This window comes from Primulina tabacum, chromosome 10 (assembly GCF_025594145.1).
Source record: "Primulina tabacum isolate GXHZ01 chromosome 10, ASM2559414v2, whole genome shotgun sequence".
Classification (NCBI taxonomy): Eukaryota; Viridiplantae; Streptophyta; class Magnoliopsida; order Lamiales; family Gesneriaceae; genus Primulina; species Primulina tabacum.
In genome coordinates, this window is record NC_134559.1 from 35976595 (window position 1) to 36001851 (window position 25257).

The 25257-nt window shown below is 44.6% G+C and overlaps 30 non-coding genes and 2 pseudogenes across 30 annotated transcripts; all 32 read left to right on the top strand.

Annotated features, from left to right (window-relative positions):
• Nucleotides 1-207: 207 nt before the first annotated feature.
• On the top strand, nucleotides 208-326 carry LOC142514145 (5S ribosomal RNA). The gene has a single exon (XR_012810054.1). It is a non-coding gene; the product is annotated as a 5S ribosomal RNA (ribosomal RNA).
• Nucleotides 327-1006: 680 nt separating this feature from the next.
• Nucleotides 1007-1125, top strand: LOC142507135 (5S ribosomal RNA). Its single transcript, XR_012805398.1, has one exon. It is a non-coding gene; the product is annotated as a 5S ribosomal RNA (ribosomal RNA).
• A 684-nt stretch (nucleotides 1126-1809) lies between these two features.
• Nucleotides 1810-1928, top strand: LOC142513418 (5S ribosomal RNA). The gene has a single exon (XR_012809366.1). It is a non-coding gene; the product is annotated as a 5S ribosomal RNA (ribosomal RNA).
• Nucleotides 1929-2612: 684 nt separating this feature from the next.
• Nucleotides 2613-2731, top strand: LOC142513195 (5S ribosomal RNA). The gene has a single exon (XR_012809155.1). It is a non-coding gene; the product is annotated as a 5S ribosomal RNA (ribosomal RNA).
• Nucleotides 2732-3416: 685 nt separating this feature from the next.
• Nucleotides 3417-3535, top strand: LOC142514156 (5S ribosomal RNA). Its single transcript, XR_012810065.1, has one exon. It is a non-coding gene; the product is annotated as a 5S ribosomal RNA (ribosomal RNA).
• A 684-nt stretch (nucleotides 3536-4219) lies between these two features.
• Nucleotides 4220-4338, top strand: LOC142514789 (5S ribosomal RNA). The gene has a single exon (XR_012810666.1). It is a non-coding gene; the product is annotated as a 5S ribosomal RNA (ribosomal RNA).
• Nucleotides 4339-5024: 686 nt separating this feature from the next.
• Nucleotides 5025-5144, top strand: LOC142512667 (5S ribosomal RNA). The gene has a single exon (XR_012808864.1). It is a non-coding gene; the product is annotated as a 5S ribosomal RNA (ribosomal RNA).
• A 683-nt stretch (nucleotides 5145-5827) lies between these two features.
• Nucleotides 5828-5946, top strand: LOC142509030 (5S ribosomal RNA). Its single transcript, XR_012807221.1, has one exon. It is a non-coding gene; the product is annotated as a 5S ribosomal RNA (ribosomal RNA).
• Nucleotides 5947-6628: 682 nt separating this feature from the next.
• LOC142509169 (5S ribosomal RNA) lies at nucleotides 6629-6747 on the top strand. The gene has a single exon (XR_012807355.1). It is a non-coding gene; the product is annotated as a 5S ribosomal RNA (ribosomal RNA).
• Nucleotides 6748-7427: 680 nt separating this feature from the next.
• LOC142514786 (5S ribosomal RNA) lies at nucleotides 7428-7546 on the top strand. Its single transcript, XR_012810663.1, has one exon. It is a non-coding gene; the product is annotated as a 5S ribosomal RNA (ribosomal RNA).
• A 684-nt stretch (nucleotides 7547-8230) lies between these two features.
• LOC142516825 (5S ribosomal RNA) lies at nucleotides 8231-8349 on the top strand. The gene has a single exon (XR_012812598.1). It is a non-coding gene; the product is annotated as a 5S ribosomal RNA (ribosomal RNA).
• Nucleotides 8350-9031: 682 nt separating this feature from the next.
• LOC142514168 (5S ribosomal RNA) lies at nucleotides 9032-9150 on the top strand. Its single transcript, XR_012810076.1, has one exon. It is a non-coding gene; the product is annotated as a 5S ribosomal RNA (ribosomal RNA).
• A 685-nt stretch (nucleotides 9151-9835) lies between these two features.
• LOC142513133 (5S ribosomal RNA) lies at nucleotides 9836-9955 on the top strand. The gene has a single exon (XR_012809094.1). It is a non-coding gene; the product is annotated as a 5S ribosomal RNA (ribosomal RNA).
• Nucleotides 9956-10637: 682 nt separating this feature from the next.
• Nucleotides 10638-10757, top strand: LOC142513134 (5S ribosomal RNA). The gene has a single exon (XR_012809095.1). It is a non-coding gene; the product is annotated as a 5S ribosomal RNA (ribosomal RNA).
• Nucleotides 10758-11440: 683 nt separating this feature from the next.
• Nucleotides 11441-11559, top strand: LOC142516944 (5S ribosomal RNA). Its single transcript, XR_012812710.1, has one exon. It is a non-coding gene; the product is annotated as a 5S ribosomal RNA (ribosomal RNA).
• A 685-nt stretch (nucleotides 11560-12244) lies between these two features.
• On the top strand, nucleotides 12245-12364 carry LOC142513135 (5S ribosomal RNA). The gene has a single exon (XR_012809096.1). It is a non-coding gene; the product is annotated as a 5S ribosomal RNA (ribosomal RNA).
• A 683-nt stretch (nucleotides 12365-13047) lies between these two features.
• On the top strand, nucleotides 13048-13166 carry LOC142517063 (5S ribosomal RNA). Its single transcript, XR_012812824.1, has one exon. It is a non-coding gene; the product is annotated as a 5S ribosomal RNA (ribosomal RNA).
• Nucleotides 13167-13850: 684 nt separating this feature from the next.
• On the top strand, nucleotides 13851-13970 carry LOC142513136 (5S ribosomal RNA). The gene has a single exon (XR_012809097.1). It is a non-coding gene; the product is annotated as a 5S ribosomal RNA (ribosomal RNA).
• A 683-nt stretch (nucleotides 13971-14653) lies between these two features.
• On the top strand, nucleotides 14654-14773 carry LOC142506314 (5S ribosomal RNA). Its single transcript, XR_012804609.1, has one exon. It is a non-coding gene; the product is annotated as a 5S ribosomal RNA (ribosomal RNA).
• A 685-nt stretch (nucleotides 14774-15458) lies between these two features.
• Nucleotides 15459-15577, top strand: LOC142517181 (5S ribosomal RNA). The gene has a single exon (XR_012812941.1). It is a non-coding gene; the product is annotated as a 5S ribosomal RNA (ribosomal RNA).
• A 683-nt stretch (nucleotides 15578-16260) lies between these two features.
• Nucleotides 16261-16379, top strand: LOC142508799 (5S ribosomal RNA). Its single transcript, XR_012807002.1, has one exon. It is a non-coding gene; the product is annotated as a 5S ribosomal RNA (ribosomal RNA).
• Nucleotides 16380-17062: 683 nt separating this feature from the next.
• LOC142508132 (5S ribosomal RNA) lies at nucleotides 17063-17181 on the top strand. The gene has a single exon (XR_012806360.1). It is a non-coding gene; the product is annotated as a 5S ribosomal RNA (ribosomal RNA).
• A 684-nt stretch (nucleotides 17182-17865) lies between these two features.
• On the top strand, nucleotides 17866-17986 carry LOC142514373 (5S ribosomal RNA). The gene has a single exon (XR_012810267.1). It is a non-coding gene; the product is annotated as a 5S ribosomal RNA (ribosomal RNA).
• Nucleotides 17987-18670: 684 nt separating this feature from the next.
• Nucleotides 18671-18789, top strand: LOC142509226 (5S ribosomal RNA). Its single transcript, XR_012807411.1, has one exon. It is a non-coding gene; the product is annotated as a 5S ribosomal RNA (ribosomal RNA).
• A 481-nt stretch (nucleotides 18790-19270) lies between these two features.
• On the top strand, nucleotides 19271-19389 carry LOC142509540 (5S ribosomal RNA). The gene has a single exon (XR_012807708.1). It is a non-coding gene; the product is annotated as a 5S ribosomal RNA (ribosomal RNA).
• A 557-nt stretch (nucleotides 19390-19946) lies between these two features.
• LOC142511077 (5S ribosomal RNA) lies at nucleotides 19947-20067 on the top strand (annotated as a pseudogene).
• A 1024-nt stretch (nucleotides 20068-21091) lies between these two features.
• On the top strand, nucleotides 21092-21210 carry LOC142515135 (5S ribosomal RNA). Its single transcript, XR_012810994.1, has one exon. It is a non-coding gene; the product is annotated as a 5S ribosomal RNA (ribosomal RNA).
• Nucleotides 21211-21893: 683 nt separating this feature from the next.
• LOC142506902 (5S ribosomal RNA) lies at nucleotides 21894-22012 on the top strand. Its single transcript, XR_012805175.1, has one exon. It is a non-coding gene; the product is annotated as a 5S ribosomal RNA (ribosomal RNA).
• A 683-nt stretch (nucleotides 22013-22695) lies between these two features.
• LOC142507619 (5S ribosomal RNA) lies at nucleotides 22696-22818 on the top strand. The gene has a single exon (XR_012805872.1). It is a non-coding gene; the product is annotated as a 5S ribosomal RNA (ribosomal RNA).
• A 631-nt stretch (nucleotides 22819-23449) lies between these two features.
• On the top strand, nucleotides 23450-23568 carry LOC142513633 (5S ribosomal RNA). Its single transcript, XR_012809570.1, has one exon. It is a non-coding gene; the product is annotated as a 5S ribosomal RNA (ribosomal RNA).
• Nucleotides 23569-24251: 683 nt separating this feature from the next.
• Nucleotides 24252-24370, top strand: LOC142509424 (5S ribosomal RNA). Its single transcript, XR_012807598.1, has one exon. It is a non-coding gene; the product is annotated as a 5S ribosomal RNA (ribosomal RNA).
• Nucleotides 24371-24991: 621 nt separating this feature from the next.
• Nucleotides 24992-25110, top strand: LOC142511145 (5S ribosomal RNA; annotated as a pseudogene).
• The last annotated feature ends 147 nt before the right edge of the window (nucleotides 25111-25257 follow it).

The following is a 25257-nucleotide window of genomic DNA, read 5'->3' on the forward strand; positions in this document are numbered from 1 at the left end:
AATTATTTCGACTGTTTTATCCATAATTTACGTAAACGGTCGCGACACGAGGTCTTCCCAGGGAGGTCACCCATCCTAGCTCTGCCATCGCGCCAGAACGCTTAACTTCATGGTTATGATTGGGCGAGAGCAGTGCCGCGTGTTGTCCATCGCCGCCCGCTCCACACGTACTCGAGGGATATAAGAATAAACATCCCACTCAATGTCGGGTGCGATCATACCAGCACTAATGCACCGGATCCCATCAGAACTCCGAAGTTAAGCGTGCTTGGGCGAGAGCAGTACTAGGATGGGTGACCCCCTGGGAAGTCCTCGTGTTGCACCCTTTTTCGTGTTTTTCTATTTTGATTACTTGTTGACAGACGATTTTCGGCTCAAATCATCTGAATCTCGATCGGGACCAGATAAGACATGTGAAATGAAAGTAGCTCGGGCACTGCCGGATTTGGACAAAATTGTAGGCTAATTTGATTGTAAACGGGCAAACGGACGAGACTCATTACTACGCAATGAGCTGACGAGATTTAGCCGAATTCCTTCTCTAAGACCCTCTAATTTGCGATTTACCGCTTCTGTTAAGCTTTTGTTTCCTCGAAAAATCCTCTTAGGAAGTTCGAAATTCGATTCTCGGTTTCATTTTATCGTATCCTAAGAATAATAATAGCTTTACATTCGTTATTTCCTTCTTCTTATTTTTTTTTATTTTCTGCCAACATTTATCGATTTTTGTTGTCGTGAGCCGGTTCTGTGCGGAAGGGTATGACGCAGATTACTCTGGAGACGGTCAACTCATTAAAAACAATTATTTCGACTGTTTTATCTATAATTTACGTAAACGGTCGCGACACGAGGTCTTCCCAGGGAGGTCACCCATCCTAGCTATGCCATCACGCTAGAACGCTTAGCTTCATGGTTTTGATTGGGCGAGAGCAGTGCCGCGTGTTGTCCATCGCCGCCCGCTCCACACGTACTCGAGGGATATAAGAATAACATCCCACTCAATGTCGGGTGCGATCATACCTGCACTAATGCACCGGATCCCATCAGAACTCCGAAGTTAAGCGTGCTTGGGCGAGAGCAGTACTAGGATGGGTGACCCCCTGGGAAGTCCTCGTGTTGCACCCTTTTTCGTGTTTTTCTATTTCTGATTACTTGTTGACAGACGAGTTTCGGCTCAAATCATCTGAATCTCGATCGGGACCAGATAAGACATGTGAAATGAAAGTAGCTCGGGCACTGCCGGATTTGGACAAAATTCTAGGCTAATTTGATTGTAAACGGGCAAACGGACGAGACTCATTACTACGCAATGAGCTGACGAGATTTTAGCCGAATTCCTTCTCTAAGACCCTCTAATTTGCGATTTACCGCTTCTGTTAAGCTTTCTTTTCCTCGAGAAATCCGCTTAGGAAGTTCGAAATTCGATTCTGGTTCCATTTTATCGTATCCGAGGCATAATAATAGCTTTACATTCGTTATTTCCTTCTTCTTATTTTTTTTCTATTTTCTGGGAACATTTATCGATTTTTGTTGTCGTGAGCCGGTTCTGTGCGGAAGGGTATGACGCAGATTACTCCGGAGACGGTTAACTCATTAAAAATAATTATTTCGACTGTTTTATCCATAATTTACGTAAACGGTCGCGATACGAGGTCTTCCCAGGGAGTTCACCCATCCTAGCTATGCCATCGCGCCTAGAACGCTTAACTTCATGGTTATGATTGGGCGAGAGCAGTGCCGCGTGTTGTCCATCGCCGCCCGCTCCACACGTACTCGAGGGATATAAGAATAAACATCCCACTCAATGTCTGGTGCGATCATACCAGCACTAATGCACCGGATCCCATCAAAACTCCGAAGTTAAGCGTGCTTGGGCGAGAGCAGTACTAGGATGGGTGACCCCCTGGGAAGTCCTCGTGTTGCACCCCTTTTCGTGTTTTTCTATTTCTGATTACTTGTTGACAGACGAGTTTCGGCTCAAATAATCTGAATCTCGATCGGGACCAGATAAGACATGTGAAATGAAAGTAGCTCGGGCACTGCCGGATTTGGACAAAATTCTAGGCTAATTTGATTGTAAACGGGCAAACGGACGAGACTCATTACTACGCAATGAGCTGACGAGATTTTAGCCGAATTCCTTCTCTAAGACCCTCTAATTTGCGATTTACCGCTTCTGTTAAGCTTTCGTTTCCTCGAGAAATCCGCTTAGGAAGTTCGAAATTCGATTCTGGTTCCATTTTATCGTATCCCAAGAATAATAATAGCTTTACATTCGTTATTTCCTTCTTCTTATTTTTTTTTCTATTTTTCTGGGAACATTTATCGATTTTTGTTGTCGTGAGCCGGTTCTGTGCGGAAGGGTATGACGCAGATTACTCCGGAGACGGTTAACTCATTAAAAACAATTATTTCGACTGTTTTATCCATAATTTACGTAAACGGTCGCGACACGAGGTCTTCCCAGGGAGGTCACCCATCCTACCTCTGCCATCGCGCCAGAACGCTTAACTTCATGGTTATGATTGGGCGAGAGCAGTGCCGCGTGTTGTCCATCGCCGCCCGCTCCACACGTACTCGAGGGATATAAGAATAAACATCCCTCCAATGTCGGGTGCGATCATACCAGCACTAATGCACCGGATCCCATCAGAACTCTGAAGTTAAGCGTGCTTGGGCGAGAGCAGTACTAGGATGGGTGACCCCCTGGAAAGTCCTCGTGTTGCACCCCTTTTCGTGTTTTTCTATTTCTGATTACTTGTTGACAGACGAGTTTCGGCTCAAATCATCTGAATCTCGATCGGGACCAGATAAGACATGTGAAATGAAAGAAGCTCGGACACTGCCGGATTTGGACAAAATTGTAGGCTAATTTGATTGTAAACGGGCAAACGGACGAGACTCATTACTACGCAATGAGCTGACGAGATTTTAGCCGAATTCCTTCTCTAAGACCCTCTAATTTGCGATTTACAGCTTCTTTTAAGCTTTCGTTTCCTCGAGAAATCCGCTTAGGAAGTTCGAAATTCGATTCTAGTTCCATTTTATCGTATCCCAAGAATTTTAATGGCTTTACATTCGTTATTTCCTTCTTCTTATTTTTTTTTCTATTTTCTGGGAACATTTATCGATTTTTGTTGTCGTGAGCCGGTTCTGTGCGGAAGGGTATGACGCAGATTACTCCGGAGACGGTTAACTCATTAAAAACAATTATTTCGACTGTTTTATCCATAATTTACGTAAACGGTCGCGACACGAGGTCTTCCCAGGGAGGTCACCCATCCTAGCTCTGCCATCGCGCCTAGAACGCTTAACTTCATGGTTATGATTGGGCGAGAGCAGTGCCGCGTGTTGTCCATCGCCGCCCGCTCCACACGTACTCGAGGGATATAAGAATAAACATCCCACTCAATGTCGGGTGCGATCATACCAGCACTAATGCACCGGATCCCATCAGAACTCCGAAGTTAAGCGTGCTTGGGCGAGAGCAGTACTAGGATGGGTGACCCCCTGGGAAGTCCTCGTGTTGCACCCTTTTTCGTGTTTTTCTATTTCTGATTACTTGTTGACAGACGAGTTTCGGCTCAAATCATCTGAATCTCGATCGGGACCAGATAAGACATGTGAAATGAAAGTAGCTCGGGCACTGCCGGATTTGGACAAAATTCTAGGCTAATTTGATTGTAAACGGGCAAACGGACGAGACTCATTACTACGCAATGAGCTGACGAGATTTTAGCCGAATTCCTTCTCTAAGACCCTCTAATTTGCGATTTACCGCTTCTGTTAAGCTTTCGTTTCCTCGAGAAATCCGCTTAGGAAGTTCGAAATTCGATTCTGGTTCCATTTTATCGTATCCCAAGCATAATAATAGCTTTACATTCGTTATTTCCTTCTTCTTATTTTTTTTTCTATTTTCTGGGAACATTTATCGATTTTTGTTGTCGTGAGCCGGTTCTGTGCGGAAGGGTATGACGCAGATTACTCCGGAGACGGTTAACTCATTAAAAACAATTATTTCGACTGTTTTATCCATAATTTACGTAAACGGTCGCGACACGAGGTCTTCCCAGGGAGGTCACCCATCCTAGCTCTGCCATCGCGCCTAGAACGCTTAACTTCATGGTTATGATTGGGCGAGAGCAAGGCCGCGTGTTGTCCATCGCCGCCCGCTCCACACGTACTCGAGGGATATAAGAATAACATCCCACTCAATGTCTGGTGCGATCAGACCAGCACTAATGCACCGGATCCCATCAAAACTCCGAAGTTAAGCGTGCTTGGGCGAGAGCAGTACTAGGATGGGTGACCCCCTGGGAAGTCCTCGTGTTGCACCCTTTTTCGTGTTTTTCTATTTCTGATTACTTGTTGACAGACGAGTTTCGGCTCAAATCATCTGAATCTCGATCGGGACCAGATAAGACATGTGAAATGAAAGTAGCTCGGGCACTGCCGGATTTGGACAAAATTCTAGGCTAATTTGATTGTAAACGGGCAAACGGACGAGACTCATTACTACGCAATGAGCTGACGAGATTTTAGCCGAATTCCTTCTCTAAGACCCTCTAATTTGCGATTTACCGCTTCTGTTAAGCTTTCGTTTTCCTCGAGAAATCCGCTTAGGAAGTTCGAAATTCGATTCCGGTTCCATTTTATCGTATCCGAGGCATAATAATAGCTTTACATTCGTTATTTCCTTCTTCTTATTTTTTTTTCTATTTTCTGGGAACATTTATCGATTTTTGTTGTCGTGAGCCGGTTCTGTGCGGAAGGGTATGACGCAGATTACTCCGGAGACGGTTAACTCATTAAAAACAATTATTTCGACTGTTTTATCCATAATTTACGTAAACGGTCGCGACACGAGGTCTTCCCAGGGAGGTCACCCATCCTAGCTCTGCCATCGCGCCTAGAACGCTTAACTTCATGGTTATAATTGGGCGAGAGCAGTTCCGCGTGTTGTCCATCGCCGCCCGCTCCACACGTACTCAAGGGATATAAGAATAAACATCCCACTCAATGTCGGGTGCGATCATACCAGCACTAATGCACCGGATCCCATCAGAACTCCGAAGTTAAGCGTGCTTGGGCGAGAGCAGTACTAGGATGGGTGACCCCCTTGGGAAGTCCTCGTGTTGCACCCCTTTTCGTGTTTTTCTATTTTTGATTACTTGTTGACAGACGATTTTCGGCTCAAATCATCTGAATCTCGATCGGGACCAGATAAGACATGTGAAATGAAAGTAGCTCGGGCACTGCCGGATTTGGACAAAATTGTAGGCTAATTTGATTGTAAACGGGCAAACGGACGAGACTCATTACTACGCAATGAGCTGACGAGATTTTAGCCGAATTCCTTCTCTAAGACCCTCTAATTTGCGATTTACCGCTTCTGTTAAGCTTTCGTTTCCTCGAGAAATCCGCTTAGGAAGTTCGAAATTCGATTCTGGTTCCATTTTATCGTATCCAAGAATAATAATAGCTTTACATTCGTTATTTCCTTCTTCTTATTTTTTTTTCTATTTTCTGGGAACATTTATCGATTTTTGTTGTCGTGAGCCGGTTCTGTGCGGAAGGGTATGACGCAGATTACTCCGGAGACGGTTAACTCATTAAAAACAATTATTTCGACTGTTTTATCCATAATTTACGTAAACGGTCGCGACACGAGGTCTTCCCAGGGAGGTCACCCATCCTAGCTCTGCCATCGCGCCAGAACGCTTAACTTCATGGTTATGATTGGGCGAGAGCAGTGCCGCGTGTTGTCCATCGCCGCCCGCTCCACACGTACTCGAGGGATATAAGAATAAACATCCCACTCAATGTCGGGTGCGATCATACCAGCACTAATGCACCGGATCCCATCAGAACTCCGAAGTTAAGCGTGCTTGGGCGAGAGCAGTACTAGGATGGGTGACCCCCTCGGAAGTCCTCGTGTTGCACCCTTTTTCGTGTTTTTCTATTTTTGATTACTTGTTGACAGACGATTTTCGGCTCAAATCATCTGAATCTCGATCGGGACCAGATAAGACATGTGAAATGAAAGTAGCTCGGGCACTGCCGGATTTGGACAAAATTGTAGGCTAATTTGATTGTAAACGGGCAAACGGACGAGACTCATTACTACGCAATGAGCTGACGAGATTTTAGCCGAATTCCTTCTCTAAGACCCTCTAATTTGCGATTTACCGCTTCTGTTAAGCTTTCGTTTCCTCGAGAAATCCGCTTAGGAAGTTCGAAATTCGATTCCGGTTCCATTTTATCGTATCCGAGGCATAATAATAGCTTTACATTCGTTATTTCCTTCTTCTTATTTTTTTTCTATTTTCTGGGAACATTTATCGATTTTTGTTGTCGTGAGCCGGTTCTGTGCGGAAGGGTATGACGCAGATTACTCCGGAGACGGTTAACTCATTAAAAACAATTATTTCGACTGTTTTATCCATAATTTACGTAAACGGTCGCGACACGAGGTCTTCCCAGGGAGGTCACCCATCCTAGCTCTGCCATCGCGCCAGAACGCTTAACTTCATGGTTATGATTGGGCGAGAGCAGTGCCGCGTGTTGTCCATCGCCGCCCGCTCCACACGTACTCGAGGGATATAAGAATAAACATCCCACTCAATGTCGGTGCGATCATACCAGCACTAATGCACCGGATCCCATCAGAACTCCGAAGTTAAGCGTGCTTGGGCGAGAGCAGTACTAGGATGGGTGACCCCCTGGGAAGTCCTCGTGTTGCACCCCTTTTCGTGTTTTTCTATTTTTGATTACTTGTTGACAGACGATTTTCGGCTCAAATCATCTGAATCTCGATCGGGACCAGATAAGACATGTGAAATGAAAGTAGCTCGGGCACTGCCGGATTTGGACAAATTGTAGGCTAATTTGATTGTAAACGGGCAACGGACGAGACTCATTACTACGCAATGAGCTGACGAGATTTTAGCCGAATTCCTTCTCTAAGACCCTCTAATTTGCGATTTACCGCTTCTGTTAAGCTTTCGTTTCCTCGAGAAATCCGCTTAGGAAGTTCGAAATTCGATTCCGGTTCCATTTTATCGTATCCAAGCATAATAATAGCTTTACATTCGTTATTTCCTTCTTCTTATTTTTTTTTCTATTTTCTGGGAACATTATCGATTTTTGTTGTCGTGAGCCGGTTCTGTGCGGAAGGGTATGACGCAGATTACTCCGGAGACGGTTAACTCATTAAAAACAATTATTTCGACTGTTTTATCCATAATTTACGTAACGGTCGCGACACGAGGTCTTCCCAGGGAGGTCACCCATCCTAGCCTCTGCCATCGCGCCAGAACGCTTAACTTCATGGTTATGATTGGGCGAGAGCAGTGCCGCGTGTTGTCCATCGCCGCCCGCTCCACACGTACTCGAGGGATATAAGAATAAACATCCCACTCAATGTCTGGTGCGATCATACCAGCACTAATGCACCGGATCCCATCAGAACTCCGAAGTTAAGCGTGCTTGGCGGAGAGCAGTACTAGGATGGGTGACCCCCTGGGAAGTCCTCGTGTTGCACCCCTTTTCGTGTTTTTCTATTTTTGATTACTTGTTGACAGACGATTTTCGGCTCAAATCATCTGAATCTCGATCGGGACCAGATAAGACATGTGAAATGAAAGTAGCTCGGGCACTGCCGGATTTGGACAAAATTGTAGGCTAATTTGATTGTAAACGGGCAAACGGACGAGACTCATTACTACGCAATGAGCTGACGAGATTTTAGCCGAATTCCTTCTCTAAGACCCTCTAATTTGCGATTTACCGCTTCTGTTAAGCTTTCGTTTCCTCGAGAAATCCGCTTAGGAAGTTCGAAATTCGATTCCGGTTCCATTTTATCGTATCCCAAGCATAATAATAGCTTTACATTCGTTATTTCCTTCTTCTTATTTTTTTTTCTATTTTCTGGGAACATTTATCGATTTTTGTTGTCGTGAGCCGGTTCTGTGCGGAAGGGTATGACGCAGATTACTCCGGAGACGGTTAACTCATTAAAAACAATTATTTCGACTGTTTTATCCATAATTTACGTAAACGGTCGCGACACGAGGTCTTCCCAGGGAGGTCACCCATCCTAGCTCTGCCATCGCGCCAGAACGCTTAACTTCATGGTTATGATTGGGCGAGAGCAGTGCCGCGTGTTGTCCATCGCCGCCCGCTCCACACGTACTCGAGGGATATAAGAATAAACATCCCACTCAATGTCGGGTGCGATCATACCAGCACTAATGCACCGGATCCCATCAGAACTCCGAAGTTAAGCGTGCTTGGGCGAGAGCAGTACTAGGATGGGTGACCCCCTGGGAAGTCCTCGTGTTGCACCCCTTTTCGTGTTTTTCTATTTTGATTACTTGTTGACAGACGATTTTCGGCTCAAATCATCTGAATCTCGATCGGGACCAGATAAGACATGTGAAATGAAAGTAGCTCGGGCACTGCCGGATTTGGACAAAATTGTAGGCTAATTTGATTGTAAACGGGCAAACGGACGAGACTCATTACTACGCAATGAGCTGACGAGATTTTAGCCGAATTCCTTCTCTAAGACCCTCTAATTTGCGATTTACCGCTTCTGTTAAGCTTTCGTTTCCTCGAGAAATCCGCTTAGGAAGTTCGAAATTCGATTCCGGTTCCATTTTATCGTATCCCAGGCATAATAATAGCTTTACATTCGTTATTTCCTTCTTCTTATTTTTTTTCTATTTTCTGGGAACATTTATCGATTTTTGTTGTCGTGAGCCGGTTCTGTGCGGAAGGGTATGACGCAGATTACTCCGGAGACGGTTAACTCATTAAAAACAATTATTTCGACTGTTTTATCCATAATTTACGTAAACGGTCGCGACACGAGGTCTTCCCAGGGAGGTCACCCATCCTAGCTCTGCCATCGCGCCAGAACGCTTAACTTCATGGTTATGATTGGGCGAGAGCAGTGCCGCGTGTTGTCCATCGCCGCCCGCTCCACACGTACTCGAGGGATATAAGAATAAACATCCCACTCAATGTCGGGTGCGATCATACCAGCACTAATGCACCGGATCCCATCAGAACTCCGAAGTTAAGCGTGCTTGGGCGAGAGCAGTACTAGGATGGGTGACCCCCTGGGAAGTCCTCGTGTTGCACCCTTTTCGTGTTTTTCTATTTTTGATTACTTGTTGACAGACGATTTTCGGCTCAAATCATCTGAATCTCGATCGGGACCAGATAAGACATGTGAAATGAAAGTAGCTCGGGCACTGCCGGATTTGGACAAAATTGTAGGCTAATTTGATTGTAAACGGGCAAACGGACGAGACTCATTACTACGCAATGAGCTGACGAGATTTTAGCCGAATTCCTTCTCTAAGACCCTCTAATTTGCGATTTACCGCTTCTGTTAAGCTTTCGTTTCCTCGAGAAATCCGCTTAGGAAGTTCGAAATTCGATTCCTGGTTCCATTTTATCGTATCCCAAGGCATAATAATAGCTTTACATTCGTTATTTCCTTCTTCTTATTTTTTTTTCTATTTTCTGGGAACATTTATCGATTTTTGTTGTCGTGAGCCGGTTCTGTGCGGAAGGGTATGACGCAGATTACTCCGGAGACGGTTAACTCATTAAAAACAATTATTTCGACTGTTTTATCCATAATTTACGTAAACGGTCGCGACACGAGGTCTTCCCAGGGAGGTCACCCATCCTAGCTCTGCCATCGCGCCAGAACGCTTAACTTCATGGTTATGATTGGGCGAGAGCAGTGCCGCGTGTTGTCCATCGCCGCCCGCTCCACACGTACTCGAGGGATATAAGAATAAACATCCCACTCAATGTCGGGTGCGATCATACCAGCACTAATGCACCGGATCCCATCAGAACTCCGAAGTTAAGCGTGCTTGGGCGAAGAGCAGTACTAGGATGGGTGACCCCCTGGGAAGTCCTCGTGTTGCACCCCTTTTCGTGTTTTTCTATTTTTGATTACTTGTTGACAGACGATTTTCGGCTCAAATCATCTGAATCTCGATCGGGACCAGATAAGACATGTGAAATGAAAGTAGCTCGGGCACTGCCGGATTTGGACAAAATTGTAGGCTAATTTGATTGTAAACGGGCAAACGGACGAGACTCATTACTACGCAATGAGCTGACGAGATTTTAGCCGAATTCCTTCTCTAAGACCCTCTAATTTGCGATTTACCGCTTCTGTTAAGCTTTCGTTTCCTCGAGAAATCCGCTTAGGAAGTTCGAAATTCGATTCGGTTCCATTTTATCGTATCCAAGCATAATAATAGCTTTACATTCGTTATTTCCTTCTTCTTATTTTTTTTCTATTTTCTGGGAACATTTATCGATTTTTGTTGTCGTGAGCCGGTTCTGTGCGGAAGGGTATGACGCAGATTACTCCGGAGACGGTTAACTCATTAAAAACAATTATTTCGACTGTTTTATCCATAATTTACGTAAACGGTCGCGACACGAGGTCTTCCCAGGGAGGTCACCCATCCTAGCTCTGCCATCGCGCCTAGAACGCTTAACTTCATGGTTATGATTGGGCGAGAGCAGTGCCGCGTGTTGTCCATCGCCGCCCGCTCCACACGTACTCGAGGGATATAAGAATAAACATCCCACTCAATGTCGGGTGCGATCATACCAGCACTAATGCACCGGATCCCATCAGAACTCCGAAGTTAAGCGTGCTTGGGCGAAGAGCAGTACTAGGATGGGTGACCCCCTGGGAAGTCCTCGTGTTGCACCCCTTTTCGTGTTTTTCTATTTTTGATTACTTGTTGACAGACGATTTTCGGCTCAAATCATCTGAATCTCGATCGGGACCAGATAAGACATGTGAAATGAAAGTAGCTCGGGCACTGCCGGATTTGGACAAAATTGTAGGCTAATTTGATTGTAAACGGGCAAACGGACGAGACTCATTACTACGCAATGAGCTGACGAGATTTTAGCCGAATTCCTTCTCTAAGACCCTCTAATTTGCGATTTACCGCTTCTGTTAAGCTTTCGTTTCCTCGAGAAATCCGCTTAGGAAGTTCGAAATTCGATTCCGGTTCCATTTTATCGTATCCAAGCATAATAATAGCTTTACATTCGTTATTTCCTTCTTCTTATTTTTTTTTCTATTTTCTGGGAACATTTATCGATTTTTGTTGTCGTGAGCCGGTTCTGTGCGGAAGGGTATGACGCAGATTACTCCGGAGACGGTTAACTCATTAAAAACAATTATTTCGACTGTTTTATCCATAATTTACGTAAACGGTCGCGACACGAGGTCTTCCCAGGGAGGTCACCCATCCTAGCTCTGCCATCGCGCCAGAACGCTTAACTTCATGGTTATGATTGGGCGAGAGCAGTGCCGCGTGTTGTCCATCGCCGCCCGCTCCACACGTACTCGAGGGATATAAGAATAAACATCCCACTCAATGTCGGGTGCGATCATACCAGCACTAATGCACCGGATCCCATCAGAACTCCGAAGTTAAGCGTGCTTGGGCGAGAGCAGTACTAGGATGGGTGACCCCCTGGGAAGTCCTCGTGTTGCACCCCTTTTCGTGTTTTTCTATTTTTGATTACTTGTTGACAGACGATTTTCGGCTCAAATCATCTGAATCTCGATCGGGACCAGATAAGACATGTGAAATGAAAGTAGCTCGGGCACTGCCGGATTTGGACAAAATTGTAGGCTAATTTGATTGTAAACGGGCAAACGGACGAGACTCATTACTACGCAATGAGCTGACGAGATTTTAGCCGAATTCCTTCTCTAAGACCCTCTAATTTGCGATTTACCGCTTCTGTTAAGCTTTCGTTTTCCTCGAGAAATCCGCTTAGGAAGTTCGAAATTCGATTCCGGTTCCATTTTATCGTATCCCAGGCATAATAATAGCTTTACATTCGTTATTTCCTTCTTCTTATTTTTTTTCTATTTTCTGGGAACATTTATCGATTTTTGTTGTCGTGAGCCGGTTCTGTGCGGAAGGGTATGACGCAGATTACTCCGGAGACGGTTAACTCATTAAAAACAATTATTTCGACTGTTTTATCCATAATTTACGTAAACGGTCGCGACACGAGGTCTTCCCAGGGAGGTCACCCATCCTAGCCTCTGCCATCGCGCCAGAACGCTTAACTTCATGGTTATGATTGGGCGAGAGCAGTGCCGCGTGTTGTCCATCGCCGCCCGCTCCACACGTACTCGAGGGATATAAGAATAAACATCCCACTCAATGTCGGGTGCGATCATACCAGCACTAATGCACCGGATCCCATCAGAACTCCGAAGTTAAGCGTGCTTGGGCGAAGAGCAGTACTAGGATGGGTGACCCCCTGGGAAGTCCTCGTGTTGCACCCCTTTTCGTGTTTTTCTATTTTTGATTACTTGTTGACAGACGATTTTCGGCTCAAATCATCTGAATCTCGATCGGGACCAGATAAGACATGTGAAATGAAAGTAGCTCGGGCACTGCCGGATTTGGACAAAATTGTAGGCTAATTTGATTGTAAACGGGCAAACGGACGAGACTCATTACTACGCAATGAGCTGACGAGATTTTAGCCGAATTCCTTCTCTAAGACCCTCTAATTTGCGATTTACCGCTTCTGTTAAGCTTTCGTTTCCTCGAGAAATCCGCTTAGGAAGTTCGAAATTCGATTCCGGTTCCATTTTATCGTATCCAAGGCATAATAATAGCTTTACATTCGTTATTTCCTTCTTCTTATTTTTTTTCTATTTTCTGGGAACATTTATCGATTTTTGTTGTCGTGAGCCGGTTCTGTGCGGAAGGGTATGACGCAGATTACTCCGGAGACGGTTAACTCATTAAAAACAATTATTTCGACTGTTTTATCCATAATTTACGTAAACGGTCGCGACACGAGGTCTTCCCAGGGAGGTCACCCATCCTAGCTCTGCCATCGCGCCAGAACGCTTAACTTCATGGTTATGATTGGGCGAGAGCAGTGCCGCGTGTTGTCCATCGCCGCCCGCTCCACACGTACTCGAGGGATATAAGAATAAACATCCCACTCAATGTCGGGTGCGATCATACCAGCACTAATGCACCGGATCCCATCAGAACTCCGAAGTTAAGCGTGCTTGGGCGAGAGCAGTACTAGGATGGGTGACCCCCTGGGAAGTCCTCGTGTTGCACCCCTTTTCGTGTTTTTCTATTTTTGATTACTTGTTGACAGACGATTTTCGGCTCAAATCATCTGAATCTCGATCGGGACCAGATAAGACATGTGAAATGAAAGTAGCTCGGGCACTGCCGGATTTGGACAAAATTGTAGGCTAATTTGATTGTAAACGGGCAAACGGACGAGACTCATTACTACGCAATGAGCTGACGAGATTTTAGCCGAATTCCTTCTCTAAGACCCTCTAATTTGCGATTTACCGCTTCTGTTAAGCTTTCGTTTCCTCGAGAAATCCGCTTAGGAAGTTCGAAATTCGATTCCGGTTCCATTTTATCGTATCCCAGGCATAATAATAGCTTTACATTCGTTATTTCCTTCTTCTTATTTTTTTTTCTATTTTCTGGGAACATTTATCGATTTTTGTTGTCGTGAGCCGGTTCTGTGCGGAAGGGTATGACGCAGATTACTCCGGAGACGGTTAACTCATTAAAAACAATTATTTCGACTGTTTTATCCATAATTTACGTAAACGGTCGCGACACGAGGTCTTCCCAGGGAGGTCACCCATCCTAGCTCTGCCATCGCGCCAGAACGCTTAACTTCATGGTTATGATTGGGCGAGAGCAGTGCCGCGTGTTGTCCATCGCCGCCCGCTCCACACGTACTCGAGGGATATAAGAATAAACATCCCACTCAATGTCGGGTGCGATCATACCAGCACTAATGCACCGGATCCCATCAGAACTCCGAAGTTAAGCGTGCTTGGGCGAAGAGCAGTACTAGGATGGGTGACCCCCTGGGAAGTCCTCGTGTTGCACCCCTTTTCGTGTTTTTCTATTTTTGATTACTTGTTGACAGACGATTTTCGGCTCAAATCATCTGAATCTCGATCGGGACCAGATAAGACATGTGAAATGAAAGTAGCTCGGGCACTGCCGGATTTGGACAAAATTGTAGGCTAATTTGATTGTAAACGGGCAAACGGACGAGACTCATTACTACGCAATGAGCTGACGAGATTTTAGCCGAATTCCTTCTCTAAGACCCTCTAATTTGCGATTTACCGCTTCTGTTAAGCTTTCGTTTCCTCGAGAAATCCGCTTAGGAAGTTCGAAATTCGATTCCGGTTCCATTTTATCGTATCCCAAGCATAATAATAGCTTTACATTCGTTATTTCCTTCTTCTTATTTTTTTTTCTATTTTCTGGGAACATTTATCGATTTTTGTTGTCGTGAGCCGGTTCTGTGCGGAAGGGTATGACGCAGATTACTCCGGAGACGGTTAACTCATTAAAACAATTATTTCGACTGTTTTATCCATAATTTACGTAAACGGTCGCGACACGAGGTCTTCCCAGGGAGGTCACCCATCCTACCTCTGCCATCGCGCCAGAACGCTTAACTTCATGGTTATGATTGGGCGAGAGCAGTGCCGCGTGTTGTCCATCGCCGCCCGCTCCACACGTACTCGAGGGATATAAGAATAAACATCCCACTCAATGTCGGGTGCGATCATACCAGCACTAATGCACCGGATCCCATCAGAACTCCGAAGTTAAGCGTGCTTGGGCGAAGCGCAGTATTAGGATGGGTGACCCCTTGGGAAGTCCTCGTGTTGCAACCATTTTTGTGTTTTTCTATTTTTGATTACTTGTTGACAGACGATTTTCGGCTCAAATCATCTGAATCTCGATCGGGACCAGATAAGACATGTGAAATGAAAGTAGCTCGGGCACTGCCGGATTTGGACAAAATTGTAGGCTAATTTGATTGTAAACGGGCAAACGGACGAGACTCATTACTACGCAATGAGCTGACGAGATTTTAGCCGAATTCCTTCTCTAAGACCCTCTAATTTGCGATTTACCGCTTCTGTTAAGCTTTCGTTTCCTCGAGAAATCCGCTTAGGAAGTTCGAAATTCGATTCCGGTTCCATTTTATCGTATCCCAGGCATAATAATAGCTTTACATTCGTTATTTCCTTCTTCTTATTTTTTTTTCTATTTTCTGGGAACATTTATCGATTTTTGTTGTCGTGAGCCGGTTCTGTGCGGAAGGGTATGACGCAGATTACTCCGGAGACGGTTAACTCATTAAAAACAATTATTTCGACTGTTTTATCCATAATTTACGTAAACGGTCGCGACACGAGGTCTTCCCAGGGAGGTCACCCATCCTAGCCTCTGCCATCGCGCCAGAACGCTTAACTTCATGGTTATGATTGGGCGAGAGCAGTGCCGCGTGTTGTCCATCGCCGCCCGCTCCACACGTACTCGAGGGATATAAGAATAAACATCCCACTCAATGTCGGGTGCGATCATACCAGCACTAATGCACCGGATCCCATCAGAACTCCGAAGTTAAGCGTGCTTGGGCGAGAGCAGTACTAGGATGGGTGACCCCCTGGGAAGTCCTCGTGTTGCACCCCTTTTCGTGTTTTTCTATTTTTGATTACTTGTTGACAGACGATTTTCGGCTCAAATCATCTGAATCTCGATCGGGACCAGATAAGACATGTGAAATGAAAGTAGCTCGGGCACTGCCGGATTTGGACAAAATTGTAGGCTAATTTGATTGTAAACGGGCAAACGGACGAGACTCATTACTACGCAATGAGCTGACGAGATTTTAGCCGAATTCCTTCTCTAAGACCCTCTAATTTGCGATTTACCGCTTCTGTTAAGCTTTCGTTTCCTCGAGAAATCCGCTTAGGAAGTTCGAAATTCGATTCCGGTTCCATTTTATCGTATCCCAGGCATAATAATAGCTTTACATTCGTTATTTCCTTCTTCTTATTTTTTTTTCTATTTTCTGGGAACATTTATCGATTTTTGTTGTCGTGAGCCGGTTCTGTGCGGAAGGGTATGACGCAGATTACTCCGGAGACGGTAACTCATTAAAAACAATTATTTCGACTGTTTTATCCATAATTTACGTAAACGGTCGCGACACGAGGTCTTCCCAGGGAGGTCACCCATCCTAGCTCTGCCATCGCGCCAGAACGCTTAACTTCATGGTTATGATTGGGCGAGAGCAGTGCCGCGTGTTGTCCATCGCCGCCCGCTCCACACGTACTCGAGGGATATAAGAATAAACATCCCACTCAATGTCGGGTGCGATCATACCAGCACTAATGCACCGGATCCCATCAGAACTCCGAAGTTAAGCGTGCTTGGGCGAGAGCAGTACTAGGATGGGTGACCCCCTGGGAAGTCCTCGTGTTGCACCACTTTTCGTGTTTTTCTATTTTTGATTACTTGTTGACAGACGATTTTCGGCTCAAATCATCTGAATCTCGATCGGGACCAGATAAGACATGTGAAATGAAAGTAGCTCGGGCACTGCCGGATTTGGACAAAATTGTAGGCTAATTTGATTGTAAACGGGCAAACGGACGAGACTCATTACTACGCAATGAGCTGACGAGATTTTAGCCGAATTCCTTCTCTAAGACCCTCTAATTTGCGATTTACCGCTTCTGTTAAGCTTTCGTTTCCTCGAGAAATCCGCTTAGGAAGTTCGAAATTCGATTCTAGTTCCATTTTATCGTATCCCAAGAATAATAATAGCTTTACATTCGTTATTTCCTTCTTCTTATTTTTTTTTCTATTTTCTGGGAACATTTATCGATTTTTGTTGTCGTGAGCCGGTTCTGTGCCGAGGGTATGACGCAGATTACTTCGGAGACGGTTAACTCATTAAAAACAATTATTTCGACTGTTTTATCTATAATTTACGTAAACGGTCTCGACACGAGGTCTTCCCAGGGAGGTCACCCATCCTACCTCTGCCATCGCGCCAGAACGCTTAATTTCATGGTTATGATTGGGCGAGAGCTGTGCCGCGTGTTGTCCATCGCCACCAGCTCCACATGTACTCGAGGGATATAAGAATAAACATCCCACTCAATGTCGGGTGCGATCATACCAGCACTAATGAACCGGATCCCATCAGAACTCCAAAGTTAAGCGTGCTTGGGCGAGAGCAGTACTAGGATGGGTGACCCCCTGAGAAGTCCTCCAGTTGCATCTCTTTTCGTGTTTTTCTATTTTTGATTACTTGTTGACAGATGATTTTCGGCTCAAATCATATGAATCTCGATCGGGACAAGATAAGACATGTGAAATCAACGTAGCTCGGGCACTGCCGGATTTGGACAAAATTGCAGGCTAATTTGATTGTAAACGGGCAAACGGACGAGACTCATTACTACGCAATGAGCTGACGAGATTTTAGCCGAATTCCTTCTCTAAGACCCTCTAATTTGCGATTTACCGCTTCTGTTAAGCTTTCGTTTCCTCGAGAAATCCGCTTAGGAAGTTCGAAATTCGATTCCGGTTCCATTTTATCGTATCCCAGGCATAATAATAGCTTTACATTCGTTATTTCCTTCTTCTTATTTTTTTTTCTATTTTCTGGGAACATTTATCGATTTTTGTTGTCGTGAGCCGGTTCTGTGCGGAAGGGTATGACGCAGATTACTCTGGAGACGGTTAACTCATTAAAAACAATTATTTCGACTGTTTTATCCATAATTTACGTAAACGGTCGCGACACGAGGTCTTCCCAGGGAGGTCACCCATCCTAGCTCTGCCATCGCGCCAGAACGCTTAAATTCATGGTTCTGATTGGGCGAGAACAGTGCCGCGTGTTGTCCATCGCCGCCCGCTCCACACGTACTCGAGGGATATAAGAATAAACATCCCACTCAATGTCGGGTGCGATCATACCAGCACTAATGCACCGGATCCCATCAGAACTCCGAAGTTAAGCGTGCTTGGGCGAAAGCGCAGTACTAGGATGGGTGACCCCCTGGGAAGTCCTCGTGTTGCACCCCTTTTCGTGTTTTTCTATTTTTGATTACTTGTTGACAGACGATTTTCGGCTCAAATCATCTGAATCTCGATCGGGACCAGATAAGACATGTTAAATGAAAGTAGCTCGGGCACTGCCGGATTTGGACAAAATTGTAGGCTAATTTGATTGTAAATAGGGCAAACGGACGAGACTCATTACTACGCAATGAGCTGACGAGATTTTAGCCGAATTCCTTCTCTAAGACCCTCTAATTTGCGATTTACCGCTTCTGTTAAGCTTTCGTTTCCTCGAGAAATCCGCTTAGGAAGTTCGAAATTCGATTCTCGTTCCATTTTATCGTATCCCAAGAATAATAATAGCTTTACATTCGTTATTTCCTTCTTCTTATTTTTTTTTCTATTTTCTGGGAACATTTATCGATTTTTGTTGTCGTGAGCCGGTTCTGTGCGGAAGGGTATGACGCAGATTACTCCGGAGACGGTTAACTCATTAAAAACAATTATTTCGACTGTTTTATCCATAATTTACGTAAACGGTCGCGACACGAGGTCTTCCCAGGGAGGTCACCCATCCTAGCTCTGCCATCGCGCCAGAACGCTTAACTTCATGGTTATGATTGGGCGAGAGCAGTGCCGCGTGTTGTCCATCGCCGCCCGCTCCACACGTACTCGAGGGATATAAGAATAACATCCCACTCAATGTCGGGTGCGATCATACCAGCACTAATGCACCGGATCCCATCAGAACTCCGAAGTTAAGCGTGCTTGGGCGAGAGCAGTACTAGGATGGGTGACCCCCTGGAAAGTCCTCGTGTTGCACCCCTTTTCGTGTTTTTGTATTTTTGATTACTTGTTGACAGACGATTTTAGGCTCAAATCATCTGAATCTCGATCGGGACCAGATAAGACATGTGAAATCAACGTAGCTCGGGCACTGCCGGATTTGGACAAAATTGTAGGCTAATTTGATTGTAAACGGGCAAACGAACAAGACTCATCACTCCGCAATGAGCTGGCGAGATTTTAGCCGAATTCTTTCTCTAAGACCCTCTAATTTGCGATTTTCCGCTTCTGTTAAGCTTCTGTTTTCTCGAGAAATCCGTTTAGGAAGTCCGAAATTCGATTCCGGTTCCATTTTATCGTATCCCAGGCATAATAATAGCTTTACATTCGTTATTTTCTTCTTGTTTTGTTTTTTCCCATTTTCTGGGAGCATTTAACAATTTTTGTTGTCGTGAGCCTGTTCTCTGCGGAAGGGTATAACGTACTCGAAGGATATAAGAAAAAACATCCCACTCAATTTCAGGTGCGATCATACCAGCACTAATAAACCGGATCCCATTAGAACTCTGAAGTTTAGAGTGCTTGGGCGAGTGCAGTACTAGGATGGGTGACCATCTGAGAAGTCCTCGTGTTCCACCCCTTTTCGTGTTTTTCTATTTTTGATTACTTGTTGACAGACGATTTTCGGCTCAAATCATTTGAATCTCGATCGGGACCAGATAAGACATGCGAAATCAACATGGCTCGGGCACTGTCGGAGTTGGACAAAATTGTAGGCTAATTTGATTGTGAACGGGCAAGCGAACGAGACTCATTACTCCGCAATGAGCTGGCGAGATTTTAGCCGAATTTCTTCTCTAAGACCCTCTAATTTGCGATTTTCCGCTTCTATTAAGCTTTCGTTTCTTCGAGAAATCCGTTTAGGAAGTCCGAAATTCGATTCCGGTTCCATTTTATCGTATCCCAGCATAATAATAGCTTTACATTCGCTATTTGATTCTTCTTATTTTTTATTTCTATTTTCTGGAACATTTAGCGATTTTTTTTGTCGTGAGCCGGTTCTGTGCGGAAGGGTATTACGTAGATCACTCCGGAGACGGTTAACCTATTAAACACAATTATTTCGACTGTTTTGTCCATCGCCGTCCGCTCCACACGTACTCGAAGGATATAATAATAAACATCCCACTCGATGTCATGTGCGATCCTACCAGCACTAATGCACTGGATCCCATCAGAATTCTGAAGTTAAGTGTGCTTGGGTGAGAGAAGTACTAGGATGGGTGACCCCATGGGAAGTCCCCGTGTTTTGCACCCTTTTTCGTGTTTTTCTATTTTTGATTACTTTTTGACAAACGATTTTGGCTCAAATCATCTGAATCTCGATCGGGACCAGATAAGACATGTGAAATCAACGTGGCTCGGGCACTGCCGGATCTGGACAAAATTGTAGGCTAATTTGATTGTAAACGGGCAAACGGACGAGACTCATTACTACGCAATGAGCTGACGAGATTTTAGCCGAATTCCTTCTCTAAGACCATCTAATTTGCTATTTACCGCTTCTGTTAAGCTTTCGTTTCCTCGAGAAATCCGCTTAGGAAGTTCGAAATTCGATTCCGGATCCATTTTATCGTATCCCAGGCATAATAATAGCTTTACTTACATTCGTTATTTCCTTCTTCTTATTTTTTTTCTATTTTCTAGGAACAATTATCGATTTTTGTTGTCGTGAGCCGGTTCTGTGCGGAAGGGTATGACGCAGATTACCCCAGAGATGGTTAACACATTAAAAAAAATTATTTCGACTGAAATCAACGTAGCTCGGCCACTGCCGGATTTAGACAAAATTGTAGGCTAATTTGATTGTAAACGGGCAAACGAACGAGACTCGTTATTACGCAATGAGCTGGTGAGATTTTAGCCGAATTCCTTCTCTAAGACCCTCTAATTTGCGATTTTCCGCTTCTGTTGAGCTTCCGTTTCCTCGAGAAATCCGTTTACATTCGCTATTTCCTTCTTCTTATTTTTTTTTCTATTTTCTGAGTACATTTATCGATTTTTGTTGTCGTGAGCCGGTTCTGTGCGAAAGGGTATGACGCAGATTACTCCGGAGACGGATAACTCATTTAAAACAATTATTTCGACTGTTTTATCCATAATTTACGTAAACGGTCGTGACACGAGTACTTCCCAAGGAGGTTACCCATCCTAGCTCGGCCATCGCGCCAGAACGCTTACCTTCATGGTTCTGATTGGGCGAGAGCAGTGCCGCGTGTTGTCCATTGTCGCCTTCTCCACACGTACTCTTGAGATATAAGAATAAACATCCACTCAATGTCGGGTGCGATCATACCAGCACTAATGCACCGGATCCCATCAGAACTCCGAAGCTAAGCGTTCTTGGACGAGAGCAGTACAAGGATGGGTGACCACCTGGGAAGTCCTCGTGTTGCACCCATTTTCGTGTTTTTCTATTTTTGATTACTTGTTGACAGACGATTTTCGGCTCAAATCATCTGAATCTCGATCGGGACCAGATAAGACATGAGAAATCAACGTAGCTCGGACACTGCCGGATTTGGACAAAATTGTAGCCTAATTTGATTGGTAACGGGCAAATGAACGAGACTCATTACTCCGCAATGAGCTGGCTAGATTTTAGCCGAATTCCTTCTCTAAGACCCTCTAATTTGCGATTTTCCGCTTCTGTTAAGCTTCCGTTTCCTCGAGTAATCCGCTTAGTAAGTTCGAAATTCAATTTCGGTTCCACTTTATCATATCCCAGGCATAATAAAAGCTTTACATTCGCTATTTTCTTCTTCTTATTTTTTTCCTATTTTTTGGGAACATTTAGCGATTTTTATTGTCGTGAGCCGGTTCTGTGCGGAAGGGTATGACCCAGATTACTCCAAAGACAATCAACTCGTTAAAAACAATTATTTTGAATGTTTTATCCATAATTTACGTAAAGGGTCGCGACACGAGGACTTCCCAGGGAGGTCATCCATCCTAGCTCTGCCATCGCGCCAGAACGCTTAACTTCATGGTTCTGATTGGGAGAGAGCAGTGCCGCGTGTTGTCCATCGCCGCCCGCTCCACACATACTCGAAGGATATAAGAATAAACATCCAACTCAATATCGGGTGCGATCATACCAGCACTAATGCACAAGATCCCATCAGAACTCCGAAGTTAAGCGTGTTTGGGCGAGAGCAGTGCTAGGATGGGTGACCCCCTGAGAAGTCCTCGTGTTGTACCCCTTTTCGTATTTTTCTATTTTTGATTACTTGATGACAGACGATTTTCGGCTCAAATCATCTGAATCTTGATCAGGAATAGATAAAACATGTGAAATCAACGTAGCTCAGGCACTGCCAGATTTGGACAAAATTGTAGACTAATTTGATTTTAAACGGGAAAACGAACGAGACTCATTACTCCGTAATGAGCTTGCGAGATTTTAGCCAAATTCCTTCTTTATGACCCTCTAATTTGCGATTTTCCGCTTCTGTTAAGCTTCCGTTTCCTCGAGAAATCCGCTTAGGAAGTTCGAAATTCGATTTCGGTTCCACTTTATCGTATCTCAGGCATAATAAAAGCATTACATTCGCTATTTTCTTCTTCTTATTTTTTTCCTATTTTCTGGGAACATTTATCGATTTTTGTTGTCGTGAGCCGGTTCTGTGCCGAATGGTATGACCCAGATTACTACGGAGACGGTTAACTCATTAAAAACAATTATGTCGACTATTTTATCCGTAATTTACGTAAACGGTAGCGACACGAGGACTTCCAAGGGAGGTCACCCATCCTAGCTCTGCCATCGTGCCAGAACGCTTAACTTCATGGTTCTGATTTGACGAGAGCAGTGCCGCGTGTTGTCCATCGCCGCCCGCTCCACACATACTCGAAGGATATAAGAATAAACATCCCACTCAAAATCAAGTGCGATCATACCAGCACTAATGCACTGGATCCCATCAGAACTCCGAAGTTAAGCGTGCATGGGCGAGAGCAGTACTAGGATGGGTGACCGACCCCTTGGGAAGTCCTCGTGTTGCACCCCTTTTCGTGTTTTTCTATTTTTGATTACTTGTTGACAGACGATTTTCGGCTCAAATCATCTGAATCTCGATCGGGACCAGATGAGACATGTGAAATCAACGTAGCTCGGGCACTGCCGGATTTGGACAAAATTGTTGCCAAACGAACGAGAATCATTACTCCGCAATGAGCTTGCGAGATTTCAGCCGAATTTCTTCTCTAAAACCCTCTAATTTGCGATTTTCGCTTCTGTTAAGCTTCCGTTTCCTCGAGAAATCCGATTAGGAAGTCCGAAATTTTATTCCGGTTCCATTTTATCTTATCACAGGCATAATAATAGTTTTACATTCGCTATTTTCTTCTTCTTTTTTTTTTCCCATTTTCTGGGAATACTTACTCCGGATACGGCTTACTCATTACTCCGGATACGGCTTGCTCATTAAAAACAATTATTTCGACTGCTTTATCCATAATTTACGTAAACGGTCGTGACACGAGTACTTCCCAGGGAGGTTACCTATCCTAGCTCTGCCATCGCGCCAGAATGCTTAACTTCATGGTTCTGATTGGGCGAGAGCAGTGCCGCGTGTTGTCCATCGTCGCCTTCTCCACACGTGCTATTGGGATATAAGAATAAACATCCAATCAATGTCGGGTGCGATCATACCAGCACAAATGCACCGGATCCCATCAGAACTCCGAAGCTAAGCGTGCTTGGACGAGAGCAGTACTAGGATGGGTGACCACCTGGAAAGTCCTCGTGTTGCACCCCTTTTCGTCTTTTTCTATTCTTGATTACCTGTTCACAGACGATTTTCGGCTCAAATCATCTGAATCTCGATCGGGACCAGATAATAGATGTGAAATAAACGTAGCTCGGGCACGGCTGGATTTGGACAAAAATGTAGCCTAATTTGATTGTAAACGGGCAAACGAACGAGACTCATTACTCCGCAATGAGCTGGCTAGATTTTAGCCGAATTCCTTCTCTAAAACCCTCTAATTTGCGATTTTCCGCTTCTGTTAAGCTTCCGTTTCCTCGAGTAATCCGCTTAGTAAGTTCGAAATTCAATTTCGGTTCCACTTTATCGTATCCCAGGCATAATAAAAGCTTTACATTCGCTATTTTCTTCTTCTTATTTTTTTCCTATTTTCTGGGAACATTTAGAGATTTTTGTTGTCGTGAGCCGGTTCTGTGCGGAAGGGTATGACCCAGATTACTCCAGAGACGATTAACTCATTAAAAACAATTATTTTGAATGTTTTATCCATAATTTACGTAAACGGTCGCGACACGAGGATTTCCCAGGGAGGTCACCCATCCTAGCTCTGCCATCGCGCCAGAACGCTTAACTTCATGGTTCTGATTGGGCGAGAGCAGTGCCGCGTGTTGTCCATCGCTGCCCGCTCCACAAATACTCGAAGGATATAAGATTAAACATCCAACTCAATATCGGGTGCGATCATACAAGCACTAATGCACGGGATCCCATCAGAACTCCGAAGTTAAGCGTGCTTGGGCGAGAGCAGTGATAAGATGGGTGACCCCCTGAGAAGTCCTCGTGTTGTACCCTTTTTCGTGTTTTTCTATTTTTGATTACTTAATGACAGACAATTTTCGGCTCAAATCCTCTGAATCTCGATCAGGAATAGATAAAACATGTGAAATCAACGTAGCTCGGACACTGCCGGATTTGGACAAAATTGTAGACTAATTTGATTGTAAACTTGCAAACGAACGAGACTCATTACTCCGCAATGAGCTTGCGAGATTTTAGCCAAATTCCTTCTTTAAGACCCTCTAATTTGCGATTTTCCGCTTCTGTTAAGCTTCCGTTTCCTCGAGAAATCCGCTTAGGAAGTTCGAAATTCGATTTCAGTTCCACTTTATTGTATCCCAGGCATAATAAAAGCTTTACATTCGCTATTTTCTTCTTCTTATTTTTTTCCTATTTTCTAAGAACATTTATCGATTTTTGTTGTCGTGAGCCGGTTCTGTGCCGAATGGTATGACCCAGATTACTCCGGAGACGGTTAACTCATTAAAAACAATTATGTCGACTGTTTTATCCATAATTTACGTAAACGGTCGCGACACGAGGACTTCCAAGGGCGGTCACCCATCCTTGCTCTTCCATCGCCGCCCGCTCCACACATAATCGAATGATATAAGAATAAACATCCCACTCAATGTCGGGTGCGATCATACCAGCACTAATTCACCGGATACAATCAGAACTCCGAAGTTAAGCGTGCTTGGGCGAGAGCAGTGCTAGGATAGGTGACCCCCAGGGAAGTCCTCATGTTGCACCCCTTTTCGTGTTTTTCTATTTTTGATTACATGTTGACAGACGATTTTCGGCTCAAATAATCTGAATCTCGATCGGGACCAGATAAGACATGTGAAATCAACGTAGGTCGGACACTGCCGGATTTGGACATAATTGTAGCCTAATTTGAT